Genomic DNA, 17,042 nt, shown 5'->3' on the forward strand with positions numbered 1-17,042 from the left:
TGGGAAATTTTCATGTGGGTACACATGATTGTACCCACATTGCTTTACATTTTTGAACATCAGTAGGCTGTGCAGGCAGGCACAAAACAGGAAAGATGGAAGAACACCAGATGGCCCATTACTCAGTTGGACATATCTCTGTTCTTTTAAGGATGTCATTGCATAATTTTTATCTTTCATGTCCAGCCAGTTTCTTGGATGATTCAACAGAGCTTTGTCTTGTAACTCTACATCCTCTGTAACTAATTAACTGGGCTCAAACCTGCTGGCAGGCATTTTTAACTTTTTAGATTAGGGAAAAGGAATCACAGGGCCCTGCTATTCTTACTAGTTTGGGCCTATTTCAAAATTTTCTTTTAGTAGCTATGGGGAAGAGGAGACCAGATAACTGTGAGGTAGAGTTTTAGACAGAATGCTAACACCATTAACATTAAAGAGAGGTTTTAGAAAACAAGTTTCATGCTGGGCTCAGAGAAGCTACAGCTCCCTTTCACCAGATGATAGATATCAATCAACCCTGGAGAAAATCCAGAATCATAAGGGAAAGACAGTTGAGCACTATTGTTAGCCAGCATATCTTCATCAATGGCAAAGTGAAGAAAAAATCATAGTTGGATTAGTACAGGTTCTCTAGATAAACATATCTCAAATCATAGAGAGAATGAATCTTTGTATACAGAAAGGCTATTTAATAGAATGTCCCAATAAAGGCTGTTAGACAAGGTAAATTAGAAAAACAAGGACTGGTTCTTTTCATGTTGCAGGATATTACAGCTGATATTCAGTATATACCAGGATTATGAAGAAATAAGTCTTTACTAATGCCAGTTTTAAAACACAAATAAACAAACAAATCACCTTTGTTTTGTAAAAATGTAGGGCAAGTACAAAAAACAAAAACACCACCCTGTTCAATGTATTTTATATATGCATGTTGTCAAATGAATTTGTAGCCCAGATTAAAGGTGGCTCTGAACATCTCAAAAGATCAACATTAATAAAGGGTTTCTCACTTCAAAAGTTGTAATTAAAAAATATGCCCCACAGCAAGCAGGATTTGAGTTAGGGTTAGGGGATTAGACAGTCATGGTTAGAATTAGGATAATGAATTTTAGAATTAGCTTTAGGAGGTTTGGAAGTTAAGAGGTGAGGGTTAGGATAAGGTTAGGCTCAGGGTTAAGGTTAAGGTGGCTACCATTATTCTTGATGGTCCCACTGAATCAATATTATCCCTATTACACAAAGAAGAAATATCAGGCCTACAAGGTATTCATTTTGTATCTTAATGGTTTGTTTAATTCTTATTCTGATAGCTTTTCTCTTACTTATAGAAAGGCTTCTCAAAATAACCTAAAAGTTTTTTCCAGCCATTTGCCTCCAAAACTAGCATACTAACAAAAAAGCAAAGACTTTGATATTCACAGAACTCTACAGATAATCAAAGAATAAGTTGTTAAGAGCCAGACTGACTGCTGCCAGCAAAGCACATTTATGCTACCCTATGCTGAGTCTCACCATCATCTATTTCTGCAGTTAATTTTCCTCTGATATAAAATGTCCTCAGTACTCTTCTGCTCTAGACATATCTGGTTTACTTTCCTCGCAACCTCAAAATATGCTTACTAAAGATTTTTTTTTTTTTTTTTTTTTTTTGGTTTTTCAAGACAGGGTTTCTCTGTGTAGTCCTGGCTGTCTTGGAACTCACTCTGTAGACCAGGCTGGCCTCGAACTCAGAAATTTTCCTGCCTCTGCCTCCCAAGTGCTAGGATTAAAGGCATGTGCCACCACTGCCTGGCTTACTAAAGGTTTCTATGTGCAGTTTTCACTTGACAATGAAAATTCTGAAACAGGAATCCCAGAGAAGCAATAGACACAAATTCATGGCTTATTAAAAAATGACTTTTTATTAATTACATGTAGAAGATACTCATGAGACATGGTCTGTTATTCACATCATGTACTTAATAGCAAATGAATTACAAATAAATTAACTTGTTAACTTGACCCTAGTTCATTTTGTTCCTAATGAAAATAAACTTAAAAATTGATATGAAAAGACAAATATATTTAGCCAATATATCTACACAGGTACAATGAATATATAATGGTAATATGAGTCTGAATCTTTTCTTGGAATAGATAACATGAGGATGAGGATGTATAATTAAATTTTAACATCTACTTTTAAAAATATGATACATGTAAACATACAGTGATATCTCTATGAACCCTATCCTACTTCTACTACACAATGTGGTCTCTATTCCTGAAGATTCTAAGTTACTTTTAAAGAGTTTACTACTCCTAGACCAGAAGACATTATTAATACTGGACATTGTTCTAACTCATATAAGAATAACATATCTATGCTTTTAATTATGATATATACATATTTTAAATTTTATGGAGGCATAAACATGTTAATAATTTAAAAGATAGTTACATTTAGGAAAACCTCTTTAAAAATAGATAAATACACAAAGATAGGAAGATCCAGCACAGGGCTTATCTTATCTTCTAAATTAAACCACAACCATTTTCATATCTTCGGCTCTGTTGAATTAAAATAATCACAGCAAGGCTTTTTAAATATTGCTAAACCTCTATGAGACAGAGAGAGAGAGAGAGAGAGAGAGAGAGAGAGAGAGAGAGAGAGAGAGAGAGAGAGAGAGAATGAACATGGTTGGCCAGTATTTGTACAATATGAAAGTGGAATAACTATTTAGGTAATATGAATTTGTCTCCTGACATACTAAGTAAAATATTTTTGATGTGACTGATTGTTTCTTCCAGTGCTTTATTCTTGTGAAGATCTCTAGAAAGACTCTGATTTCTGAGCCTGACATCGAATCAGCAAGTCAGTGTGTGTGACAATAAACTGTATGGGTCTCCATACTGTTGCTGTAAAATCAAGGATTAAAAGAATCTCCTGACACCTGATCTTCATGTGAGTAGGGGTGCCAGGTCTTGGCCTACAGAAGCTAAGACATTTGGTTTTCCATTCCTCACTTAATCTTGAATCTCTCTATCTGAGGTCCTCATATAATTGTATTATTTGTGTTACAATTGTGATACTTTACACTTTTGCTAATGACTTTCTTCTCCAATAGCTGTAAAAGCCCAGCATCAAAGCATCACCTGAACAAAAGGTTAAGGAAAGGTGGACATTTTGAATTTGTATCTGAGCTGAGATGGTTGTGAGGCCCAAACTGCTCTAAAAGTTTTCAGTACTTGTCTAGTATATTAGAGTTCTATAGACTACCAAACTAATAGGATAAATTTCTCTTTACTTAAAGGGTGTTGTTTAAAATTACTTAGAGGCTGTGATGGTCTAGCTAATTCAACAATAACTAGCTATGAAGGCAAAGTGCAAGGATGCAGTAGTTGCTCAGTCCACAAGGCCTGATGTCTCAGCTTAGAAGTTTAGAATAAGCTGGAATTCCAAACAAGGTGGCCCTAATGTCAGTGAAGGAATGGACTTGCTATCAAGGTGAGAGCAAGCAGCTAAAGAGTGAACACCTTCTGTTGTAGTAATTAATTATAAACAGCAGCCACTTGTTAAGCTAACTGGCTAAGCTGCAGCATCTCTGTCTAGCTCGGCCGCCATGTTGCATAGCCAGCTAGACACAGCCAGGCAGAAACACCAGCCCTGTCACCCATGAGACATCAGTGTGGGAGGTGGCTCTGTATTCTTCCATGCTGTCTCAGCAAGGAATGGCATTGCCCGGACCATCCCGCCAACCACGAGGGCTCGGTACAGATGAGACTCTAATGCTTAGATTATCCAAAGGCTTATACATTTGGTAATTATCAATAACAAGATGCTCTTACAATCAAAGTTGTAACCAAATACCCAACCTAGATATACCAACTACCTTTGACTGCTACAGACAAGGGAACATCAGCCTCCATGTCCCCCTCTCATTCTCTGTCTCACCCTTTGCTCCTCTTTCTTCTCCTCCTCCTCTCCTTTACTCCTCCCACCTTAGCTACTCCTATAGCCTTCTCCTTCCATGTCATTATAGAGGCTTGCAGTACAAGTCATGGTTCAGATTAGAGCTGGGGCTTTGCAGCTCAAACATCTGGATTAATGCTGTGTCTTCCACTATCCAGACTCAGATTAAAGTAACTTTTGGGGTTTTAGTTAATTCCGGATGTAATAGAGTTAACAATCAAGGCAGCAATCTCAACTCTACCCCATGTCAACTTTACACACAATCATATCTTCTTATGTCATAGTTAATTTCCAAATGAAAAAAAAAGTCATAATAATGTTTAAATGTTACAATTTCAGCAAAAAGGCAAACCATTATGTATTGGACCAGGTCATAATTATGCCTAAAACGATTGAATTACTCTTTATACAAGCACAGACACATAAAAATGTTATAACGCATTGTGGGAACATTTTTCAGTGCAGCATCTTCAAGTGTGATAATCATTGATAGTCTCTTAATTAATTTCCTGAAATTGAGAAAAGAAATCACAACTGTCTGTAGAAATACAACATTAACAAAATATGACAGAAACACTCACATCACTTATAATCCTCATTTCTGCAATTACTCATGTGGCCTTTGTTTATATTTATAATGACCTTCCCCTACTACCCATGCTGTACTTCCCCCAACCTTGATAATAACCTCAGCAGATCTGGAACTTTTCCTGGAGGAATGATTCATACCTTATTTTTGATAGGTCTGTGACCTTTGTCATCCTGTCTGGGTAAGGCTGCTATAGGTTCCCATTGCTTTTAATTACAAGACATTGCATCATCAAGAGATACCATAAAACACTAGTTCTCAACGTGTGGGTCACAACTACAGTGGGAATCTAAGAACCTTTTCTCAAGTGCTGCCTAAGACCAACTGCAAATCAAATATTAGTATTACAGTTCATCACAGTTGCAATACTACAATTAGTAAGCAGCAATATAATTCACTTTATGTTTTGGGTGTCTCCATAATATGAGGAACTGTATTCAAGGGTCCCAGCATCAGGAAGGTTGAGAACCACCACAAGAAATTCTGCAGTCTAGCCATAAGCCTTTGTAACTCCATTTGGAGAAGCAATTTAACTTCCCCATGGTTATTAATCAGCCTTTCTAACATTGTTATTACTTTCTTATCTTGTTGGGTTAAGGGCCTTAGATGCCTAAATTGACCACTGGGAAGACTGAACTTTTGCTGTAATTCCTAGGAGAGCTCACCTCTCTATAACTAATACTTGCAGGCCAACAGACCTTAAGATCAGCGAAATAGGAAGCAATTTTCCTTACTGGGCCACTAAGGGTGGTAGCTTTGGTGTGGGTCTTCTTTATTCTTGGGTGGTTTTTAGCCACCAAATGATGAGGACAAAGGGAGCAGCCATGGCAATCTGGCTTGAGATGGCTGTGAGTATTATAAAATTAACTCCAGAGACCAGCACAGTGAGTCAACTCTACTTTATTGTTCCAGAAATAAGGTATATAAGGGTTTTAATGGGTACGGGTGGAAAGGATTAATTGGTCATAATAGCATATCTAAGTATCATCTAGGCAGGGAAGCCAGAATGGAACTTGTGTGCTGAGTTTAAGTAGCTCCACACAGGGACATTCTTTTGATAAGGTCTGTTGAAGTGAATATGTAAAAAGTGGCTGCTGGTCACGCCAACTGTCTAGGTTGCAATGGCTCTGCCTAGCTCAGCTGCCATGTTCCGTGGCCAGAGGCCATGTGCACACTGCAGATAGAATTGGCCAGCCAGAGACACCAGCCCTGCCACCCACGAGATGCCAGCATGGGAGATGTCTCTGCCAATCTTCCATGCTGTCTCTGCAAGACTGGGCAGTGCCCAGACCATCCTGCCATCTATGGGGGCCCAGTAAGAAAATGAGACTCTAATGCTTAAAGATTAATCAAAGGCTTTAGTAATTCTCAATAACAATTTGCCCATACAAAGAGAGTTGTTTCCCAATTAGCTAACCTAAATAAAAGTTGTTACCTATGACTGCTCTCCATACCCTCATGGCTCTCCATGGTTCCTACATCTCCAGCCTCTCTAGCTCCCCCTCTTCCTTTACCTCTTCCTTCTCCCCCCCCCCCCTTTCTCCACCTCTCCACTCACCTTAGCTCCTCCTACAAAGGACAGCCACCTATGTTCAGGGACATTGTCTAGAAAATCGAGGCAGAGAAATTGAAGCCCTTCTAATAAAGGGAGTCCTCCATTTTGAGCTTAGTTCCACTCAGATTTGGGGGACTGCAACCTTCACACAGGTTTCCAACAACCTTGAGTTTTTAAATGATGGATCTTGGCTATGAGCGAAACTGTACCAAATACTGGAAGCTGATTCAAAATACATTCAGCCTAGGACCCTGCCCAGCTCTTCAGGTGGCTGTCCCATAATTGGCTGTGTAAAGGGGCCTTCTAAAGGTCATTCTATTTTTCTATCAGTTCAGCACCTTCAGGGTAACAAGGAACATGGTATTAATGGTAATTAGTATCATTATGATTTATGATCATTGGCCCACTCTTTTACCTCTCTGCTGTGAAATGAGTTCCTTGGTCAGAAGCAATACTGTGTGGAATGCCATTGTGGTGAATGAGGCACTTAGAATGTCCATGGATAGTGGATTTGGCACAAACAAAATGTGCATGAAGGTTAAAATCACAAGCAGAATATGTATCTATTCCAATAAGAAGAAAGCTTTGTCCTTTGCCCAAGAGAAATGATGCAATGTAACACGCCACCAAGTCATTGGCTGGTCAACCCAGGATATAGTTCCATATCTAGGGCTCAGTGTTAGTCTCTACTGCTGGTAGATCTGGAAGTCACCAGCAGATGTGGCCATGTCAGGCTTAGTGAGAGGACAACTCAACTGTTGTACCCATGCATAAACCCCACTGCATCCACCATGGCTACTATGTTCATTGGCCTATTGGAAAATGACAGATATAGCTGGGGACATGGCTGACTTCCCACAGAATAGAACACCCTAACTACTGATTATTGAATGTTTGCTCAGCTGAACTTACCTTTTGATCAGTATTTACATGGGACATAAATATCTTTACAGCCTTTGACCATTGTGAGAGATCTATCCACATATTTTTCCCTTTATCTCTCTCTCAACAATATTCTAATTGTTCTGTTTCCAAGTCTCTGACAGTTAAGCCATCCCACTGTTTATAGCTGATGATTCAATGAAAATCACACATTTTCAAACAATTATGTATGAACATGACTACTGGATGAAGCTTTGAACTGTGATGATTTCCCTTTACTGGTGTCTTTCAAGATTGTTCCAGAAACATGTTTTCATGTTGCAGTTGTTCACTTCTTGGTGGGGTCTGTATAACAAGCAGAACCCTTAATAAAGCAGGACCTAGTTATTTTTTCCTAAGTCACTTGATGATAGGGCCTGTACCAGGAAGTCCTAGGTACATGTATAATACCAGGGGCATTGTACAGGAATAGAAACAGAGAAAGAGAGACAGAGAAAGTCAGAGAGAGTCTTACAGCCAAAAACTTCCTAAACTGAGAAAAACTTGAAGCAATTCATTAGGAGACAGGAAGACTTGTGTCCACTGAAGTTTTGCTTTTTCCAAGCATCATTTAAGGGTAAAATTGTTAATTATTTTTCAAAACAGTGGATTCTCATATGAGGACACATGGAAACTGGAAACAATTTCTCCCCTCAAAGGACCAAAGGAAGTTTAAAACAATTTCAACAGCCTTCTATGCATGTCTCAGTAGTCTGACTATGGAAGGATTGGAGAAAACTATAGCAGTGGATCCTACAAAAACAAGGAGAGTCAGGGACCAGGATTATTTACTACACTGTATTTTACTGAAGATATAAATACACATAGTAGGGAGTCGACCCTGTCTTTGCTTGCTAAATGTAATGTGACAGTGGCCATGGATCAAGAGCACAAGAAACTCACAATCCTAATCCATACCAAATCAATTTCCTTTGATGAGAATAACCAAAACAGAAACCAAAACAAAACTCTAGAACTTGTTAATCAGAGACAATCTCTTAGTTTTAGTCCAACAAGCAGCCGAATACCATGTATAGCTCTAATTTTTCCAGATGTGCTGCCTTTCTCTGATTTCTGAATGTACCATGCAAAGGCAGGAATTGATATAGGTAGATATGCCAACAACAACAACAACAACAACAAACCCCCAAAACCTGTCTTATCTTATAGATTGTCTGGGAATATATCTTTGGTGAAAGTATTCCATGGCCACTATGTGTTCCCTGCCTGGCATAGGCACAGATAGAACCAGATGCTGCTGAACACCTTCCAAATGAGTAACTCCTGACAAGCTTGAGGTATCTGATGATAACCTTGACCAAAAAAGGATAGCAGCTCTCATTGTGGTTGTTTAGACCCTCTGAAAACCAGATTTTTGCAGCCAGTACACAGAAGGCAGAGGCAGGCTTATCTCTGAATTCAAGGAGAACCTGGTTTACAATGTCAGTTCAGGGCAACTACTTTAAAAATCAGCAAAACAAATGAACAAGGGAAAACAAACAAAAGGTCTCAATTCAAGGAATGAAATCTAAAGCCACTGCTCTTGCAATTTCAACTTTATGCATTTTTAATGAGTAAATGTTGTTCTCAGCAGTATGGGCGTTTGTCAAGTATCAGTGAAATTTTTTAAAAAAGGAAGAAACTTAGAATGAATCACAGCTGTGACATCTGTGTGCTTACCAGTGCCATAGCTCCACTTCTTCCACTTGCCTCCCTTCGGTCTTTTAGAGATATCTACAGAAATGGTATGGATGTACAGCCATAGTTATTTCTGGAGTCAGCCAGCATTACAGGGATGTTCCTTGGGGTAGTTAGTCAGTTAGTTTGGTTGGTTGGTTTGTTTCATTGCTTAAAAATAGATGTTGTAACCACGGAAGAATTTTTGTAATGGCAGGTAAAGTCAGAGAGACTACAGAAAGATCAAAGTATAGAGGAAGAAGCAGGAGAGGTATCATAGCAGTTCAAATCACTTGATGTTCTTCCAGACGATCTGGATTTGACTCCCAGTACACCCACCCGGATAGACAAAGCTGTCTTCTGGACTGTCCACACCTGACAACCTTGTGATCCACCTACCCAATCAACAGGCAAAACACTCAGAGAAAACTGGAAAACTGGAGCAACAAAAATGTCAGAATCACAAGGCCAGTCAGAATTAACTGTAATCAGATACTACAGAAATGTTCGTATTTAAATAGAAAGAACTGACTTATGGGAAATGATAAGCAAAGTTGCTCACCACAACCATAAAATGACTCTTCACAGCTGGGCATAGTGATGAGAAAGATTGACTCCAAAACTTTGGGTAAAAAAGTAGGTTGATCCCTGTGTGCTTAATGTTAATTTTGTTCACATAGTAAGTCTGTGACATTCATGTGTGCCAGTTTACACTGAGATCCTCCTTTCCTTTCTTTTTCATTGGAGACTTATTTTTTTTTTACTTATACGAATATGATATAAGTGTTTTCATACACATCAAGAGAGGGTATTAGATCCCATTACAGATGGTGTTGAGCCACCCTAAGGTTGCTGGAAATCAAACACAGTACCTCTGAACAAGGAGTCAGTCAGTAGTCTTAACTACTGATTAATCTCTTTAACACAAAGAGATTCTATCTTAAAAAAATAGAAAGTAGGAAGGGAAATCTGCACTTCTTGTGAAAAGCTACATACTGACTAAAAATCTCTATAAAATCCTTAAACATGTTATTCATTCTAGGCTTAAATGACAATGTTACATATATAACTTACTTGAAGTTATTTTATAAGTGAGACTGATCACAGCTATTGAAGAGGTAGACTATCAGAAATAGAAGGACACTGTAGGACCCACCCTGGATATCTATGTAGGATAACAGTAGTTGTACTTTCTGAGTTAGATACACATAGCATTCCAAATTTATTTTTATTTCAGTCATTTTTAACTGTTTACTTATTTTAAATTTGTGAGTACACTGTTGCTGTCTCAGATACACCAGAAGAGGGCATCAGATCCCATTACAAATGACTGTGAGCCACCACGTGACTGCTGGAACTCAGGACCTCTGCAAGAGCAGTCACCAAGCTATCTCTTTAGCCCTATTTTATTTACAATTTATTACACATACAGCATTCTGTCTGCATGCATGCATACAGGGCAGAAGAGGGTACCAGATCTCACTGTAGATGGTTGTGAGCCGCCTTGTGGTTCCTGGGAATTGAACTCAGGACCTCTGGTACAGATGCCAGTACTCTTAACTGCTGAGCTATCTCTCCAGCACCATTACTGCTCTTCTAGTCTGCCTGGTGTCTCCAGTTTATTTTTTCATGAATGTTGGCAGGATAAAGTTTGATCTTACATTTTTGCACTCAGAATGGACACACATCTGCAATGACAAGGTCATTTTGGTGTCAATTACTGAAAATGGCATTTGGTAATGGAAGGTTTGTTTCTGTTTGTATTTAGCCTGGAACTCTGTATGTAAACAAGGATGTTCTACTCCCTGACATTTACCTGCTTCTGCCCTCCTGCTTGAGCTCTTGAAACAACAGTGGGCCACCAACATGACAGGCACTTTCTTCTTCATGTCCTACAACCACAAACAATTAAGTGCCTACTACGGCATTTTATAAAATATGCTATTAGTTCAGATGATTCACGATATCTGACATGACTTATAAATTAAGATTTTTTTTTAACCTGGGTAAAAGGCTTTCTTCCATTGGACTAGACAGAAGACACCTCAGTTAACTACAGCATTTCTCTGTAGAAAGAATTTTGGAATTTGGATTTCTTTTTTGTTTTTTCTGTTTTTTTTTTTTTTTTTTTTTCGAGACAGGGTTTCTCTGTGTAACCCTGTCTGTCCCAGAACTCACTCTGTAGACTAGGCTGGCCTCTAACTCAGAAATCTGCCTGCCTCTGCCTCCCAAGTGCTGGGATTAAAGGCATATGCCACCACTGCCTGGCTGAATTCTTTAAAAAACACAGAAATATTATAAGAATGTGCTTTCACTTTAATCCCAGGTGTCCAGGGATATGGAGCTGCTTCAGATTGTCCACAGCAGCTAACTGTGATTTGACTCTTACTATAGCAGGTTCATGATTTTGCCAACTGCAGGTAACTTCTTCAGTTGTATGATGTTTGGAAAACTGGGAACTTTTCTGAGGGTATAGAAATGCCAAGGCTCAAGAGGCAGGGGAAGGGTTGGTTTGTTGTTGGTAGTTGTTTTTTCACATGGGTTGGTTGTGGTTATGGGTTGGTTAATTGTCATGCTGAATGAAGAAACAAGAAGAAAAGTAATTAGATTCTGGGATCTCGTTTTTCCTCTCTCCCTTCTATCCTAGTGTTAGAAACTTGAAAGGGGGGGCAGGTGGAGAAAGGTGGAGGAAAGAACCCAGAAAGTAGCAAAGACCAGCGACCTTTCTCCATTTAGTTTTTGTCTAGATGACCTATCTAGTGATGAGAATGGGGCATTGAAGTCTCTGCTTTCAGTGTGAGTGTCAATCAATATGTGATTGGAGCTGTAGTTGGGACTGGGCATAGATTTTAAGAATTGGAACATTTTCTTAATGAATTTTTTCTACTATGAGTATGTAGTATCCTTCCCTGTCTCTTCTCATTACTTTTGGTTTGAAGTTTATTTTGTCGGACATTAAAATGGCTATGGTTCCTAGGTTTATTTGCTTGGAATATTTTTTCTCTGTTTACCCTAAGGTGATGGCTATCCTTGATTTTAAGGTGCATTTCTTCAGTGCAGCTGACTCCAGATGATGCATCCAATTTAGATATCTCATCTGTTAGTCTGTATCTTTTTTTGGGGGGGGGGGGGAATCAAGACCATTGATGTTGAGAGTTATTTATGAACAATGATTGTCGATTCCTGTTATTTTGATTTTATTGTGTTACATGTAAGCTTCTCTACTTTGACTTAGCTGGTCTAAGGTTATTTATTTCCTGACTTTTCAGGATTGTAGTGAATCTTGTTAGTTTGGAGTTTTCCTTCTAACACCTTCTATAGAGCTAAATTTGTAGACTGATATTGCTTAAATTTTGTTGTATCATGTACTATCTTATTTCTTCGATCTATAGTGATTGTAAGTTTCACCTGACTTAGTAGTCTGGTCTAGCATTTGTGGTCTCTTAGTCTGCAGCACATCTGTCCAGGCGCTTGTGGCTTTTAGAGTCTCTATGGAGAAATAACATGTAATTCTAATAGGTATGCCTTTATATGTTACTTGGCTTTTTCCCCTTGTAGCTTTAAATACACTCTCTTTGTTCTCTAGGTTTAGTGTCATGGGTAATATAGCCAAGGGGACTTTCTTTTCTAGTCAGGTCTATTTCATACTCTGTATGCTTCTTTTACTTTGTTAAGTCTCTGGTTTAGGTTAAGGACCTAATTATTTTCTTCTATAATTTTGTTGAGAATGTTTCCTTTGCTTTTGACCTGAGTTTCTTCTTCTCCTTCCTCTATACTTTATTATTGGGTTTTTATTTTTTTGGTTTTTTGAGATAGGGTTTCTCTGTATAGCCCTAGCTGTCCTGCAACTCACTCTGTAGACCAGGCTGGCCTCAAACTCAGAAATCCTGCTGCCTCTGCCTCCCAAGGGCTGGGATTAAAGGCATGCACCACCACCACCAGGCTATTATTCTTATATTTGTTATTTCTGTAGAAATATCATATATTTCTTGCATCTTTTCTTCTAGGATTTTTTTCTTTCTTGTTTGCTTGCTTGCTTTTGCTCCTTTCTATATCCTCCCACTTTTTTCTTTTGGATTTAACATTTTTCTCAATCTATGTATCTATTCCTTCTATCATCTCTTCAAAGTCTGAGATTCTCTATCTGTTGTAATCTGTTGTCAAGGTCTGCCTCTGAGGGACTATTTGCATTCCTATATTTTTCACATCCAACTTTCCACTTTCCACTTTGGACGGGAATGAAACTAGAGAGCTCAGACTCAGGGATCTCTTCCTTTCCTTTCTTCTTCTCTATCCTTCTTTCTTAGGTAAAGAAAAAAGGAGTGAAAGAGAAAAGGGGGAATATAGTAATATCATAAAAATTAGAGGAATAGACAAGTAGAGATAGGTTATCAAATGTATTCTTTTTTTTAGAGGGCTGACATTTTATTAAAGATGTTATTTCTAACAACTTTTCTTTTTTTCCCTTTTTAAATTGGTTATACTTTTTACATTTCAAATTTTATCCCCTTATCCCATTCCCCCCACCACCCAGGAACCCCTTATCCCATCCCCCTTCCTTGTGCTTCTATGAGGGTGTGATTTTCCTGATTCTATAATCTGTTTCCATTAACATAAACTGCCTCCTAAATTTCTAAATCCTTCCATTTGTGTTATTAAATCTCCTTTTTTTCTTTTCTTTCTCTTTCTTTTTTCTTTTTTTTCAAAAATTGGGTATTATATTAACATTTCAGACTTTATTCCCTTACCCCACTTCCTCCCACCACCCAGAAACCTCCTATCCCATCCCCTCTCCTCATGCTTCTATGAGGCTGTGCCCCCACCTACCCCAGCCTCCACTACCCACCATCACATTCCCCCACCCACTCTGTGTTCCTTTTTCATGGGACCAAGAATCTTCTCTCCCACCTATGCCCAACAAGGCCATCCTCTCCTACATGTACCACTGGAGTCATGGGTCCCTCCCAATGTGCTCCCAGGCTGGTGGTTTAGACCCTGGGGGCTCTGGTTGTTTGGTATTGTTGCTTTTCTCCTGGGGTCACAAACCCTTTCTGCTCCTTCAGTCTTCTCTCTAATTTCTCCATTGGGAAACCCTTGATTATATCAGTGGTTAGCTGTGAGCATCATCCTCTGAATGTGTCAGTCTATGGCAGACCTCTAAGGAGACAGCTATATCATGTTATCAAATTTATTCTTAAACAAAACATTGTACAGCCATTATTACACATTGATAGAAATCTCTATAATTGATGCAAAATTAAAGTTATACATTCTTACACTGGTACAGAATTTGCAAATTGATATAGGATTAAAGTTTTCATTGGTATAAATCTACATATTGATTTCAATATAAAATTCAATATAAAATTTGATAAAAATTCAATATAAAATATTTCAATATAAAATTTGAAATTAATATTGTAACTCTTAGTTAGACATTGTGCCTATGTAACTCATTTAAAAATACGAGGCTTTGTTTCAGTCCTTCTAATAGCTGTTATTACACACTGTTTAGAATGATTAGTAACACAAGTTAAGGGCCAGATAGCAAACTCATGGTTATGTTAGATTCTGATTTAATTATGCTAAATTATTTTTAATTTATTCAAATAAAATGGCTAAAAGTAGTTAAAGGTTTAACAGTTCAGATATACTTTACATAGATAAGCAGTATTCAAAAACAGAGATTACAGAATGTAACATTGAATAGTATTTCATTATTAAGGATCATTTGACCATGAGACGTGTCTGCTCTGACAGTTCCCCTTCATGGTTCAAAGAAGATACTGAGCATCTTTACCTCCAGGAGAGGTTGCTTATCATGGCAATATAGTCACTGGGCAGAAATTGCCTATATCATCTGCAGACAAAATATTGTCCAAAACAAACAGATGTGGGATACTCAACTGGTAAGCTCTGCCAAAACGGGGTAAGCTAGTCCTGGTTCCTGCTTCATTTCAAGGTCTGACAGGTGGTTCTGGGCCAGAAAGTTGAAGACAGATGCTCCAGTCTTATGAGACATTAGGAGCTTTCCAGGTCGTTAGCTGTCTCTACAGACTGTTTAAGTTTTAGAAGCCATGTTTTGTGCTTGTTATATACTCAGAGAGTATTTAATTCATTCTTGGATTTCTGACAGGATTGTAGTAGATTAGTTATAGTCTCATAAGCAAACAAGTTGTTTAGTATTGAGAGATATGATACAGACTTGAAAGGATGGCTTTCAGATGGTAATGCAAAGTAAAAATTGGAACATAAATTGTAAAATTTCTAAATTACGACAGATGGCAGAGTGCTTTATCACATGTTTGACTGTGTGTGTGTGTGTGTGTGTGTGTGTGTGTGTGTGTATTTGACTGGTCAAAGGGTAGAATCAATGATTTGGGAGGGGAAGGAAAAGGTATGAGGGGAGGTCTCAGAGGAGGGAGGAAGACGAAGTAGAAGGAAGATGAAGCAGAACCTTATAGCCCAGAGAAGCTACAAGTAGCAAGGGGGGGGGTCTCATAATGGAGGAATAAATTAGTATAGTGATAGATCTGCCCAATCTAGGCATATAGCTTATAAATTAAATTGCTGGTTATGTGGTTTTTTTTTATACAGGCTCATTGGGGTAAGAAATTACCATAACATCCCAGGGAGTGCAAGCTTGTGCTGGGTGTGGAACAAGCCAACAAGTTGGAGAATGGAGATGAGTATAGGAAGATAGATGGGATCCACTGGATTTGGGAAACAGGGGAGGACAAGAGGCTGCAGCAGATGTTCTGTAGCAACACTGGATATGAGACTTGGGATTTTGATATTCTTGAGCAGAAGATGAGGTGAACATCTGCAGTTAGCTTACCTGCTTTCCTGTTTAGAGTACGTATTAGTGTTTTCTTTCTTGTTGGGGGCCGACTTTTAGCAGAAAGCAGCTATCAGCTTTGCAGCCATCTTGAGCCATATACTCTCACATGAGACTTAGATTACAATAGCCTACAACAGCTGAGCACACTCCGATAATCTTGGTTTAGATACCTTGGGTGTGTGAGATTAAAGGTATGTGAGATTAAAGGTGTGTGACTTAAGAGTGACCTAGAGATCAGATTTAGAGACAAGACCTAAGGGCATGATTATAGGTGTGACTTAGAGGCATGGCTTAGAAGTGAGACATATAAAAGGCAGAGACAGAACAGAACTGAGAATCAGACACAGCAGAGGAGACACTTTTAGGAGACACTTAGAGGAAGAGAGGAAGAATAAATAAGAGTGAAACACACTCTGTCTGGTCTCCATTCTTCGAGTCTGCCCTCACCCTCTCTCTTGCTGAACCCCTACCCGTGGACCGGAGAGGCAGCTTGGACCAGGATACAGTGGCCCCCAAACTCAGGGCAGCCTGGGCCTCAATATTTTGCTTGGGCCATGACACTTTCTTTTGTTTTTGTTTTCTGTTTTTCATTTGTTTTTGTTTGTTTTTTTGGTTGGTTGGTTTTTGATACAGGTTTTCTTTAATGTATTAGTGTTTTCAAAAGCCAATTGCTTGATTAAGATATTTGGGATCTGAGAAAGGACCACCCATTTTCTTAATTATTTTGTATGAAAATCAAGAAATTCAACTAAACCTTATTAAGGGCCCTGTTACCCTCCACCCCCAAGGTTTTTATAGGTACCTATAGTTTCAAACTCACTTTATTGATCAGAATGACCTTAAACTCAGAGATCTGTCTGTCTCTCTCTCCCAAGTGCTGGGATTAGAGGCATGTGCTAGCATGTCAGAGTAGTGCCTTGAATAATTTTAAGAAGGAATGGGTAGCCTCTCCAGGCTAAGGCAGATTTTGATATGCATGCTGTGCAAGTAGTTGAAGGGAATTATGAAGTCAGTCTGGTCTAGCTGCCTTGAGAGGCATGTGTCATAGAATTTTCAAGTTAAAGTCCTTGGCTCCTCTAAAGTGGAAACTTCAGGGTTCCTTGAAACTTCATACACATATACAGGGATGGCTCCAAAACGGGGGTTGGCAGTTATGTTGTTGGTTCTGAACCCCCAGTACAAATCCAGTTCACTCCTGTAACGTCACAGCTCGTGGAGTGCCAGATCGTTTTGGTAGTCTTCCAAACTTTTCCTGGCCCATTTAACTTAGTATCAGATTCCAGTTATGTAGTCAATGCTGTAGCTTTTTTGGAACTTGCGGGACCTATTAAGTCTAGTAGTCCTGTCTGCCACCTTCTCCAACAGATCCAGAAGCTTATTTGGCTGAGGGAAAAATAAGTTTTTCATCCAACACATAAGAGCCCATACTATGCTGCCAGGTTCTATGACAGAGCATAACGCTGCTACCCACATGGAATTTGTCTTCCATGTGGATGCAATCACC

Source organism: Arvicanthis niloticus, chromosome 24 (assembly GCF_011762505.2).
Source record: "Arvicanthis niloticus isolate mArvNil1 chromosome 24, mArvNil1.pat.X, whole genome shotgun sequence".
Taxonomy (NCBI): domain Eukaryota; kingdom Metazoa; phylum Chordata; class Mammalia; order Rodentia; family Muridae; genus Arvicanthis; species Arvicanthis niloticus.